Source organism: Trichosurus vulpecula, chromosome 1, assembly GCF_011100635.1.
Source record: "Trichosurus vulpecula isolate mTriVul1 chromosome 1, mTriVul1.pri, whole genome shotgun sequence".
Classification (NCBI taxonomy): Eukaryota; Metazoa; Chordata; class Mammalia; order Diprotodontia; family Phalangeridae; genus Trichosurus; species Trichosurus vulpecula.
The window spans coordinates 62,239,153-62,249,009 of NC_050573.1; positions in this window are offsets into that span (position 1 = coordinate 62,239,153).

Genomic DNA, 9,857 nt, shown 5'->3' on the forward strand with positions numbered 1-9,857 from the left:
CTACCCTCAAGGAGCTTACAATCTAATCGGTCAAAGGACATGCACAATTTAGTGACTTCTAGTACAATACCCATAACTTTCCTTTTTATGGTATCAGCGTATATCCTGTTCTGATTTTGCTTTATATTGATTTAGAAAGGTCTTTCCCTATCTCTTTACATTTTCCATATCTGTCCATCTTAATTGCAGTAGAGTATGCCATAACATGAATGTGCCACAATTTATTTAACCATTTCCTTATTGACATTTAGGTTGCTATAAAAACCTCATTGTTATTTTAAAATAAACATTCTCAGGGTATAATCTCAACAATCATATACCGAGTAGATAATCCCAACAACGGAATCATTGAGTCAGTGGGTAGGTTTATTTTTGGGATTTTTTGTCCTTTGTCCTGCCAAATTGCTTTCCAAAAGCATGCGCCAGTTTGCAATTTTCCAAGCAATGAACAAGTGTACCTATTTGTTCACAAGATTTCCAGAGCTGAATTTCTTTGCTATTACTACTACTGCTGCTGCTGCTGCTGCTACTATAACAACTACTACCAGCACCACTACCACCACCACCACCACCATTACTACTACTACTGCCACTATAACTGCTACCAGCACCACCATCACCACCACCACCACTACCACCACCACCACCACCATTACTACTACTACTGCCACTATAACTACTACTACTACCACCACCACCACCACTACCACCACCACTACCACTCCTCCTCCTCCTCCTCCTCCTCCTCCTACTACTACTACTACTGCTACTACTTATTTGATGGACGCAAGGTGATAGCTCAAAAATCGTTTTGATTTGCATGATTCTTAGTGAGGTTGAGCATTTTTGAAAGTGATTATTAACAACTTGTGTTTCCTCTTTTGAAAACTGTTCATAATCCTCTGACTATCCCTCATGGAGTGGGAATTATTTCAAAAAAACTTAGAACAGTTTCTTGTTTATTTTTGATGCTATGTTTTTTTGCTCTCATGTTTGCCATATGTAGTTTCCCCAATTTATTATTTTTTATTTTGTGTGTGTTTGCACGAAGTATATACATATATTTAGTTTGCAACAAACTTTTCACAATTAGTTATTTTTATTGTGTGTGTATGTGCATATGTGTGTATACAAAGTATATAAATATATGTATCTACAAATTATATCTCTGGAGATATATATCTTTATCTATCTATAGAGATAGATATACTTTCTGTATACTTTTTAGATATATATACAAAGCATATTTCTAGATATAGTTGTATCTCTATAGAGAGATATAAATATACTTATATACTTATAGATACATATATTTATATACTTTGTATACATACAGAAATATATGACATCTATATAATATATCTAAAACAAATGAGAAACTGTTCAAAGGTCTAAAAAAAGCAACTGTCATGTATAGATAGGTAGATAGATAGATGGATGGATAGATAGATAGACTTTTTCAAAACGAGGTCTCCCCTATCTGACTACGTCTGAAATATCAGTCCTGATTGGCATGGAATGGAAGCTTTAATCTGCTCTTTTTCTGACCTGGGCCAGGTTGCCTCTCCTTAGGAAGTCTAGTGGATTTCTGTTGGAGGTTGGGAAGTGGTGGTGGCCATATTAGTGTTGGACTTAATGCAGACACATGGGAGATCAGTATAACTGGATCAAAGAGTACCTGGCAAGGAGTAGTTCAGTACCTGCAGTTCAGAACTCCTTAATTGAAGTGATCTACCTGTCCCAGCCTCCTGCTGTAACAAGGATCATAGGTACCTACCAATTCTCCTAGCCATTATATTGGTTTTTTATTCTAAATATTAAAAAGTCTAATGTAGTCAAGAGCATATATCTTAACCTTAACAATTCCTTCTAATAGTTTAATAGAATAAAGTTATCTCCCCTCTACAATTAAAAAAAAACTTTATTTCATTTTCTTCCGTCTTTTTGTAGTTTTAAAAAAGTATTTACACTGGCAATATGCTGAAATATATTGTGGGAAATAAGAGTTTAAGCTCATTTCCCACCAAATTGCTGATCAGTTTTCACCAAGTACATAATTAGATAATGAAGCCTTTCCCCAGGTTTTTCTTTTTTAATTTTAATAGATTTACCAAACACTAATCTTCTGTATACATTAAGTTGGGGCCTTTGAAAGAAGTTTAACAGTAAAGGAGAGGAGAGAGATGGGCAGGTAGCTACCTGAATGGAGTAGAAAGAACAAGGGAAGACAAAGTTTTCTTAGAAAGACAGATCACACTCAAAGAAAGTGGGGAATGTAGCCAATGGAGAGGAAGGGATTGAAACTACACGAAAAACAAAGAAAGACTGCTGCAGTTAGGTCCTGAAGGAGGTAGGCAGGATGGAGACTAGCAAGGAAATCCCCACTTCTGGGAATTCCAAGATTCCTCAGGCCATATTCTAAAATTTCTACCATTTTAGAATTTCATGATGTCAGAATGGGGCCACCCCTAGGGGGTGCCAGAGTCCAATCACACATACACTGATCCTCCCCATCCCAAACCACTCTGCTCGAGAAATCTTACATTGACCGTCCCAGGCCACCTTGAGAGGTAGAAGCCATCCATCTGAAAGGCAGGAGGTGGGATTTATGGGTTAAATGTATAGAGGATCTGTTTTAGCAAGTGGGGCAGGGGCAGTGCTTACAGACAGCAGAGGGGATACCCAAAGCAATGTGTCCAGGAATGGAGATCAGAGCGTGTTCTCCCTCTCTCCCTCCCCTCCCCCCACTGCTTGCTGAATGCCCTGGTGAGGAGAGCAAGAAGGGGAAGGGAGCCTGGCCTCCATGGGGGGCTGTGCCCTCCAGTCCCTCCCACCCCCTTTGTCCTCAGTGGCCCTGCTCTCCCAGGTCAGTGACCCATAAGCGCCACCTATCCATCCATCCATCCCCTCTGGAGGGGCCCTCCTGAAGGTGGTGGTATAGAGGGTCAAGGGTCAGAAGCCAAAGACTGGGAGAAGCACCCAAGGTCACCACCCCTTTCACATGGAAATGCTAAGAGACATGGCAAGGAGGGGGAGCAGACAAGGGTTAGGGGGTGGGTCAGGAAGGAAGCCAGCTGAGCCTGTGTTCAGAGGCAGGTCCAGACCAAAAGACAGCCGCTAGCATCTTCTAAAAAGTCGACTGGACCCAGCTAAAGCTGTCTCTGCCCCTTCAGAGAATTACTGAATTTGAGAATTGAAAGGACTATCAGTGGCCATCCAGTCCAATTCATACACGAAAGGAATCCCCTCTGACAATACCTAAAAGGGATCTTCCAGCCTCCAAGACCTCCAAGGAGGAGATAGATACCGTCTCCCAAAACAGCTCATTCCTAAAAACAAAACAAAACAAAACAAAGACCTGTGATTTTATCAGTGCAGGAATCAGAGAAATCCAGATGAGAAATACTCTCTACCAATATAAATCGGCACTTGCTCTCCAATTTATAATCTTAGAGAGTTACCTTAAGAGGTTAAGTGACTTGTCCAGGGTAACTCAGCTAGTATGTTTCAGTGGGGGCACTAGAACCTAGGTCTTCTTGACTCAGGGGCCTAGCTTTCTATCTGTTTTTCTATTTTGTTTGTGTCCTACCTTTGGGCAACACTACTTGGAAGGTTGGGGGGGGGGGGTTTTGGTTGTTTTTTTTTTTTAATTTTATGAAATCAAGCCTAAATCAGCCTTGTAGCTTCCACCCACTGTTTCCAGTTCTGTCCACCGGGGCCAAGCAGAACAAGTATAACCTTCCTCTTTGTAGCCCTGCAAGTAGTAGAACACAGCCATCAGGTCCTCCCTGAGGCTTTCTTTTCCAGGTTAAATACTCCTAGTTCGTTAACCCCCTTCTTATATGACATGGATCCAAGGCCATTTACCACTAGACTCAATCTCGGAACACTCTTTAGCTTATCAATATCCCTCTCAAACTGAGCTGCCTGGAATTGAACACAATGTTCCAGATGTGGACCGACCAGGGCAGAGGACAGATATCACCTCCCTCCCCTTGGAATTTCTGCCTCCCTTAATGCAGCCCAAGACCACATTAATACTTTGGCTGCCACATCCCACTGCTGACTCACATTCAGTTTACAATTCTTCTGTCTTTCTTCTTCATATTCATTATGAATGGCAGCTGTGGTACAGTGGGTACTTACATAGTCAGAGGGCTTTGCCCAAAACAGGAGATAAGTATCTGCCAAATTGAATTTCATTAAAGAGTCAAGATATAAGACCTTAGATAAGTCACTTGTCCTTCCTCAGCTTCCCCATCTGAAAAATAGAGGGATTGGACTAAGTGATCTTAAAGACCCCTTCCAACTCTGACTTCTATGATTCTAATATCACAAAATCCCAGATCTTCCACTGTCACCAGGATAGACAGTAAGCTGTCTGAAAGCAGGCATGGTCTTTGATCTTGCTTTGTATCCCCATCACTTAGTGCGGTGCCTAACACATGTGTTGCTGTTCAGTTATTCAGTCTTGTCCAACTCTCCATGACCCGTGGACCATAGCACAACAATGGGTTTTCTTGGTAAAGATACTGGAGCAGTTTGCTATTTCTTTCTCCAATACGTTAAGGCAAACAGAGGTTAAGTGACTTGCCCAGGGTCACATAGCTAATAAGTATCTGAGGCCAAATTTGAACTCAGGTTTTTCTGACTCTAGGCCCAGAACTCTATCCACTGAGCTACCTAGCTACCTCCACCTAACTTGTAGTAGGCACTTAGTAAGTGGTTGTGGAATGATGGACTGACACTCTCTGTGCAGAAACAATGGGCAGATGTGATTGCTCCACCACCATCAGGGTTCTTTGGAGCATTGTGGGAAAAGGTGCTGAAGGATTAAAATAGAGAAGGGCAAATGTCCCAATTTTCCAAAAAGGGGAGAGAATGGAATCTGCAAAGTAGAGTCCAGTGAGCTTGTCTTTAATTCCTGGCAAAATATTGGAATGTGTTATTAAAGAGATGGGTTAGTAATTGTCTGGAAAAAGAAACACCAATCACAAAGAGCCAGCAGGGTTTCATGAAGGACAGGTCATGCCAGACTAACCTCATGTCCTTTTTTGACAGTATTACTTGGCCATAGGAATCTAGCTCTAACTATCTATCTATCTATCTATCGCCCCATACCTCCTCTATCTATATATATCCCCATACCTCTTCTATATATTTATATATGTGGCCCCATATCTCCTTTATATATCTAAATGTAGGGCCCTATATCTCCTCTATATATCTATATCTATATATATATATATATATGGCCCCATATTTCCTCTATATATCTATATATGGCCCCATATCTCCTCTATCTATCCATCTATCTATTGATTGATCTATCTATTGACCAATCTATCTGCCTATCTACCTACATACCTATAAAGATAGATAGATAGAAAAAAAGATAGACAGATAGATAGACAGACAGATAGATACGGCCATAATGCCACAGATGTAATTTACCTAGACTTTAGGATCATACTTGACAAAGTCTTCCTTGCTGGACAAAATAGAGACATGTGAGCTAGACAATAAGACAAAGGATTCCAAACTTCTCCCAACAGTCAGACCCTGAGAACAGCTATTAATGCTTCTATTTCAACCTGAAAGGAGGTCTCTAGTGAAATGCCCCAGGGATCTATGCTCATCCCTGCACAGTTTAACATTTCCATCGGTGACTTGAATAAAGGCACAAATGGCCTATTCATCCTATTTGTAGATGACACAAATCTAGAAGGGAGAGTTAACACTTTGAGTGACAGAGGAGTTAAAGGGTGAATTTTTTTCCTCTGCTGGGATATAGTTATTCCTGTTTGTTTTTTTCACTAATAAAATATTTTCTGGGTTGGGGGCGGGGCAGGGATCCAGAGACATCTCAACTGGTTGGAACGTTGGGCTGAATGGCAGGAGATCATGTGTAATTGGGATAAAAGTAATCTTACACTTGGGTTCAAACAATCAATGTAGAACATGCAAGATCTCAAGGGAGATGTGGTTAAGCAGCAGCTCACCTGGAAAAGATCTCGAAGCCAGTTTTAGAGGTAACTATGTTAAGAAGTAAGTAAAAAACACTGGACTTGGAGTCAGGAAGACCTCTGATACTGTGGGACCCTGGACAAGTTATTAGCCTCAGTTTCCTCATCTGTAGAATGGGGCTATAGTACTCTCCCTCCTCATCTGTATCTCCAGGATCCTAGGCTTTCTTTAAGTCCCAACTAAAATCTCCCCTTTACAGGAAGCCTTTCTTGATCCCCCTTAACTCTAGTGCCTGCTCTCTGTTAATTATCTCCAATTTATCTTGTCTAAATCTTGTTTGGACCTGGTTGTTTACATGTTGTCTTTCTCATTAGACTGTGAGCTCCTTGAGGGCAGAGATGGTCATTTGCTTTGCTCTGTATTCCCAAGGCTTAGCACAGTGCCAGGTACAGAGGAAGAGATGAATATTTGTTGACTGACTGAGTGACTGACTACTTCACAGGTTGTTGTGTGAGGATCAAATGAACTAACATTATATAATGTATAAATGCTATCTATTAATACTAATAACTTATTAAGAATAATATAGAAGCAAAGATATATAGATATTATTTACAAATACAATATTAATCTAGTATTTACAAACACAGTATTAATCTATTATTTATATGTAGCACTTACTGTATAACATTCGATTAATAATAATCTATTAATCTAATTATCAATAATTATTTATTAATAATAACAACAACAACAGCTAACATTTATATAGGGAGGGCCTACTATTTTCCACGTACTGTGCTAAATGCTTTACAAATATTATCTCATTTGATCCTTGCAACAACCCTGGGAGGGAGGTACTATTAACCCCATTTTAAAGATGAGAAAACTGAGGCAAAAGGGTTAAATTCCAAGGTCACACAACTAACAAGTATCTAAGGCTGGATTTGAACTCAGCTCTTCCTGAGTCAAGGTCCAGTACTCCATCCACTGAGCTGAAATAACTCCTAGCTCTCCGGAGGCTTTAGGGACTAGAAGCTCAATAGGAATCACCAGTGTGATATCATAGCAAGACTCTAATATAATCTTGGGCTGCATTAAGAGGAAAATGGTGGCTTGGATTTCAGAGATGGAAAAGAGATAGAGAGAACATTTATTAATTAGTCTATTATGTGTCAGGCACCGGTATAGTTCCTGATCTCTGCACACCTGGAGTGTTGTCTGGACCCTCTGTTTTAGTAGGAACATTGAAGGAGGTGGAAAGGCCCCAGTGGAAGGCAATCAGGACGGCGAAGGGATCAGGCAAAGAAAGTGAGGAGGTTTAGCCAGAGGAAGAGAAGACTTGGGAGTAGAGGGGTGGGGACATGACACTGATCTTTCAGTATTTGAAGGACTGGCATGGGGAAGAAGTATTACATTTGTTCTATGTGACCCAGAGGGCAGAGCCAGCAGCAGGCAATTGCAGAGAGGTGGATTTAGGCTTGACTTGGGGGAAAATCTGCCTGACGGACTAGGACTATGTACCTTGGGAGGCAGTTGGTTCTCCCTTTGTGAAATCTTTAAGCAAAGACGGGTTAGATGATGACTTGTCGGGTATTTCGGGGCCAGGACTTGGACCAGATGCCCTCTGAGGTACCTTTCAATCCTAGAGCTATTCTTGTCTAAGTCGCACTTATATAGCATTTTAAGGTGCGCAAAGCCCTTTACAGAAATAATCAAATTTGGTGAAAATGTGTTTAATAGGAATGTATGTGTAGAGCCCATATTGGGAGGGAAGGGGGAGAGAGGGGGAGAAAATTCCAAAACTTATGGAAGTGAATGTTGAAAAATGAAAATAAATAAATTAAACATTAAAAGAATAATCCAATTTGATCCTCACAACAGCTCTGAGAGTTGAGTATTATTATCCCTATTTTACAGATGGGGAAACTGAGGCAGATAGGGGTTTGGTTTTTTTTGTTGTTGTTGGTTTGTTTTTGTTTTTAGCAAAGGTCACACGGTTAAGAAACTCTGAGGCTAGATTTGAAATCAGTCCTTTCTGACTCCAGGTCTAGCATCCCACCTCCAGACCCCACCTAACTTCTGCCTCCTTCAAGTTCCTCAACAGTAAAATGAAGGTAATTATGGAACCAACCTCCCAAGGTTGAGGATCAAATGAGATGGTCTTTAGAAAGCACTTAGCAAAGTGCCTGGTAAGTAGGCATTTAATAAATGCTTGTTTCCTTTTCTTCCTTCTGTCCAACTCTGAGATTCTAGGATCTAGAGAGAAACTCATTGGCCTAGGCCAGGGGTCTCCAAACTTTTTGGATCACATCCCTATCAGTAAAAATGTTTTGAGCATTCGCCCCCTTTTTTATCAGTTACATATCATGTCATTATACTCATATGTACAAAACTTTACACACAAAAAAAGAAATTTCTAAAGAATGGCATAAAGATGAGATAATACTTGCTCCTAAAATCCATAGGAAACTGCCAGAAGGGAGTGAAATAGTCAAACAAATGCTTTCTCATGTGGAAGCAGCTAGGTGATGCAGCGACTAGAGCACAGGCCCTCAAGATAGGAGGACCTGAGTTTGATTTTGGCCTCAGATACTTACTAGCTGTGTGACCCTGGGCAAGTCACTTAACTTTGACTGCTTGCAAAAAAAAAATCATCTTGGTAGCTCTGTTGAAGATGTATTTGAGACAAGAGAGACTTAAGTCAAGAAAGATTTGCTAAGCGTTAATTATGTGCCAGACAGTGCACAAAGTGCCGGGGATAGATAAAAAGACCAGGGAGACCATCTAACATAGGGATTCTTAAACTTTTTTGTATCATGGATTCCTTTGGGTCCATAGGGGAAGCCTATGGACCTTTTCTCAAAATCTTGTTTTTAAATGCCTTCAAAAAAATACAGGTAATTACCAAGAAAACCAATTATATTGAAACGAAATCATTGGGGCAGGTGGGTGGTACAGTGGATAGAACACCAGCCCTGGGGTCAAGAAGATCTGAGTTCAATTCTGGCCTCAGATACTTACTAGCTGTTGTGTGACCCCGGGTAAGTCAATTAACCCTGATTGCCTCCAAGGGAGGAAAAAAAAAGAAATGCAATTATCAGAAAAAAAATTTAACTAATTCAATAGCTGCAGGTTCCAAATCCCTGTTTTTAGTGGGGGTATTGCAATAATCCAAGCGAGAGGGGGTGAGGGTGGTGGTCTGTGTGAGGAACCAGGATTGAATGAGAATCAGTGGGGACAGAGAAATGACAGGATTTGGCAACTGATGCGGAATGTGGGGTGCGGGAGAATGAGAAGCCAAGGATGACAAGGTTACAAACATGGGTGACTCGGTGCCCCAGGACAGTAACAGGGAAATCTGGAGGAGGGGTGAGCTTGCTGGGAAGTGGAATGCCATGAAATCTTCCAGTTGTCCAAACCCATGGGCACCTGCTCTTCTTGGAAACACTCTGTCCCACCCCAGAAGAAAAGGAGAGAGGCAGGGCAGCTCTTAGTCACCAGCTACTGTTAGGGAAAGCAAAACCTGTCCTTCAAGTGGGTGCCTGGGGCAGGTCTGACACGATCTGGGGAAAGGGTGGGGATTTGCTACTGTTGCTGCTGTGGGTTCATTGGTAAGGGTTAGGTTATAACTGTCCTGAGGGGCTTACGTAGGGCCGAGATGGGGAGAGAGATTGGCATCAGTCAGTCAGTAAACAAGATATATTAAGTGCCTACTATGTGCCAATTACTGGGGATACAAAGAGGAAAAAAAACACCAGTTCCTGCTCTCATGGAACTTACAGTCTAATGGAGGAGACAAGCAAGCAACTACAAACCATCTATCTATAGGGAGTTAATTGGAACAGCAGGGGTAGGGTCCTAATGTCTGGGGTGGGGAGGGGTGGAGG